The sequence below is a fragment of the Triticum dicoccoides genome, chromosome 6B (assembly GCF_002162155.2).
Source record: "Triticum dicoccoides isolate Atlit2015 ecotype Zavitan chromosome 6B, WEW_v2.0, whole genome shotgun sequence".
NCBI lineage: Eukaryota > Viridiplantae > Streptophyta > Magnoliopsida > Poales > Poaceae > Triticum > Triticum dicoccoides.
The window spans coordinates 707,060,518-707,064,666 of record NC_041391.1 but is presented as its reverse complement, the minus strand read 5'-3'; the positions used below and the strand labels follow the sequence as shown (position 1 = coordinate 707,064,666).

General features: G+C 43.6%; 1 long non-coding RNA gene across 1 annotated transcript; it reads right to left on the bottom strand.

Moving 5' to 3' along the window:
- Window positions 1-499: 499 nt before the first annotated feature.
- On the bottom strand, window positions 500-2,990 carry LOC119325504. Its single transcript, XR_005157559.1, has 3 exons — window positions 1,692-2,990; window positions 759-945; window positions 500-642 (listed from the first exon to the last, which is right to left on the bottom strand). It is a non-coding gene; the product is annotated as an uncharacterized LOC119325504 (long non-coding RNA).
- Window positions 2,991-4,149: the final 1,159 nt, after the last annotated feature.

Genomic DNA, 4,149 nt, shown 5'->3' with positions numbered 1-4,149 from the left:
CAAGACCTCGAGGATGCAATATTTAGGATGGCGGCTTGTAAGTGGTCGTAATGATGGCGCCCTTGCTGCATTCCCTTATCGACCGTGCTACGTGGATGCGCTTCCGTCAACTAAAATACCCTGTTGTCGATGGTGTTGTTATCGTGGGGTGTGATCCGGCCAGTAGCGTGTAACACCTTTGGAAAGGAAGATGAATCGTGATCAAGATAGAGTGTGCAGCAGTATCTTTTGATACGTTGCAGCTTTGCTATGGTTTCGAGTTCAGTCGATGGATAAGAGGGCAATGGTTAATTCTGATTCGTTCTGCCTGTTTATCAGCTGGATGCACATGACATATATACTAGTTAGCATGCACGTGCACGCACGTATTTCTGAAGAAAATACATGTTCATCTATAGTGATAAAACAATTCTAGTGATGCAGCAGAAATAAATTTCCTGAATCTGAAACCTCACACATTATTTGCCATACAATAAGCTTGCGAGAGACCTACTGCATAAGGGGGAAATACTACTACAACACAAGATCGCAATAAGCTGCATTAGCATTAGTGATCTATTCTTATAGAAGAAGAGGGTAAGATAACTAAAAATCTATCATATATGCGGGCAATAAGCTGCATCAGCAATCGTCTTTTTTGACCTGCAGCAAAACAAGCACCAAGATGAGCAGTAACAAAAACAAATCGCCAAATGCACCAAATCTTGATGGAGTGGAAAATGAAAATCTTTGAGAGTACATATACTTTTGCTTTGTACCTTGTAGGCAGGAAAATTTTCTATAGTTTACTCATGCTTTAGCATAAACCTCGATGTGCGGGTGAGTAGCAGTTCCTTTTTTCTTGAAGAATAGTAATCGTGCATGTGTAGAAAGAACTTGAGCCGCCATCTTGCATGATGGTGCGTTTCTTTATTATACCGTGAGAAAAGTGCATGAAATTTGACACTGAAGATTATCAACAAAAAATGCAGTTATAACTCATATATATTGTCTTCATCATCAATATATTTATAAAAATAATAGATTGAACTTGGGATTTCCACACATTTTGGTGTCTAAATGTATATTTACTACTTAATATGAACTATACAAATATTGGGTATATGACATACTGTACTCAGGCATGTAAATATGAGAACTTTGTCATGCATCATTCATACGAAGCTATATGTACGCATAGGACAGAACAGTTACTTTGGTGTCATGGTTAGCTCATCTCTACAAGTAATGGGTTGGTCCCAACTTCAATTCACAGCTTAGACATTAATGTTGGAATGTTAGCGAAAGAGAATGTTCATGGTAGAACAATTAGCATCAAAGCCATGATTCAAAATGGCCTATAATTAAGTGCAGTCCTCTGATTTTGGGCCGACAGTGTTCATATATTTCTAGTGCATCAAAAGAACTCATATAACTTTCTAGATTTAGTGTTTTACCAGTTGATTGACCACAAAATTGATACATGACAAGTAACATCGAAAACATGAGATAAAATGGCCAATAATTTAGTGCAGCCCTCTGATTTTGGGCCAACAGTTTTCATATATTTCTAGTGCATCAAAAAAACTCATATCACTTTCTAGTTTTACCATATTACGGTTGATTGACCACGAAATTGTTACATCTAACATATAGAGTGCATTCCCCAGCATCAAGAAATAAGGAGACTGAGGAAGGGTGAAGGATTAGACCTGGGCAGATATAAGGTAAAGCATGCATAACCAGCTGTGAGCTGGAGAGAGCAGTGGAAATGCAGCTCCAGCCCTGACCTCATCCCCATTAAAGTCATTGACGAAGAGATCCAGCTGGTTCACCTGCTTTCAAAGAGAGTACACATGTTGTGTCTCAGTTCTGACTATATATAGAAAAATGATCGCAACACACTGTTTGTTGCGTATATCCTTATATAAAAATGATATGCTTGATGCAAGTATGTCTTAGTGCCGACTGTGACAAACATAAAATTCCACTAACAAAAATTGTAGGTTTGGTCGTTTGGAGTGAATGGACATTATTTTGTTTCAGGCCAAATATAACTATAAGACGACTCTATATATGTCACACAAAGAAAATCAGAGAGAAAAGCAATCACTTCAATGATTTAATAAGAAATGATCATAAACTCACTTCTGGGGTTCATAGTTAGATTTGTAGGAAAACAACATATGAATGTTCTCTTATGTATTTAAACATCGTTAGTCAATGGGAAGATCTTTTGCCATACATAATGGGAAGTTGGGAACCATGTAACAGGGAACCTGTGCAGGTAATATACTCCAAGCAGCTAAATGTATGGCCATGGCCAAACAATTTTCAAATCTGACTGTCTGGTCTACCTACATAACATGGTACACTACACACAGGTAAATTTCATCTTACCTTCGCTAAATAATAAAGAAAGGGAAGAATGGTTAGATATACCATGCAAATTATCAGAGATGTAACATTTACATATTCAAAAGGACACGTCCATATATTTAAACATGAGTTTAACCAGGAAAGCAAACTGGAAGGCAAGAGGTAACACTGCTGTACGAATTCCTTGAATATGGTGCTGCTGGAGGCCATGCAGAACCCCCTCCGCTCCTTCCCATACATGTTTTCCTCTTCCATAAATCCTCCTGCATGTGGATCCGGCAACTTACATGCCTGCAGATGCTCCCTTTTGGAGACTGACCTCAAAAGCACAACACCATTGTTATTTCGTCGAACACGTTGTGAGCATAGACTTTCACGGGTCCAATATATGGCAGAAGCTAGCGATGTTACCTGCACGAAAAGGTAGAACTTGGAAGGCATGTGGTTTCTCTTGTCAGAAAACCAACGAAATACCATGATTTTTGTCCAAAACAAGTAACATCATGCATATATCTGATATCCTGACCTCCGTTGCATATCATCCCAATGGGGAATCTGATGATGCATGGTCGCTATTACCCGCGCCAACTGCTCACCTGCCGCAGACATCTGCCACGGGCCCGCCGGCTTGCTCCCGGCCGCGCGCCTACTCCCCTGTCACCACCCTTCGTCGTGTTGCTCCGCTGAAGGTCGGCCATGGTGACTACGTGTGTTAGACGTGGGGAATCAGTTGTTGCTGATGTAAAAAGATAGGGGTAATGGATATGGCGTACCAGATTCAACCTATCTGCAACTATCCCGGCAACGACATCAGACCGGCAATAGCAGCGTCAGCATACCTAGCAGCTATCCACGTCCCTGGCAACAGAAGTGTGTACCGCGTACCCAGCTTCTGCGGCGTGTCCAGCGTACCCAGCTTTGGCGGCGTGTCCCGCGTCGCCACCATTAGCGGACAGGGCGATGACAAGGGCCGTCGGCGGCGCACGTGGGGAGGCGTGGAGCGGAGGGGCGAGCTGTAGGTGGCCGGGGTGGCCATGCGCTGGCGGAGCAGCGAGGGCTCGGGCGCGTCTAGGAAGTGTGGGAGCAGTGGAGGCGGAGTGCCGCTGGGCATTGGAGGCGGCCGGGGCGACCAGGTGCTCGCGGAGGAGCGGGGTTGGCCGGGAAGATCCGGCGATAATGCCGGCTGTTCGGCGCCGTCCTCAGCCGCGCGCTTTTGTCGCCGCCATCTGCGTCCGTCACACTCCACCTCCGGTGGGATAGAGGGTTCGGGAGGAGGTGTGGAAGAGAGGTGGAGGAGAGAAATCCCGCATGTCCAGGAGGTAATCGGGGAATGGACTGCGGGAGCGAGGGTAGCGAGATCCGAACTTGTCGGGCTCCGATCGCGGGCAGACCACGGCAGAACATTCATTATCAGCCGTTAGATCGGGAGGCAGACCATCAAAGTAATATTGGCTCCTGATTATCCCGTGTACACTTTTGTGGTGTGGCTTTAGAGGAATTCATGTTCGCTCTTTTAATAGTAGTATAGATATAGATGCATGGTTCTGATAGATTTTAATATTATATAGTTATGGCTAATTAATTAGTGCTACTCTCGTTGCTTGTACTATATATCTTATTTGCCGTGCATGCATGCGTTAATCAGGACTAGGTGTAGCATGGAAATACAGTTTGTTGACATTTTGCAGGGTTAGTTGCTGACAGGGCACAGAAGCACTCCCTCTTTAAAAAAATATAAGATCTTTTGCGTGATCCAAACGATCTTATATTTCTTTAAAAAGGGAGTACATG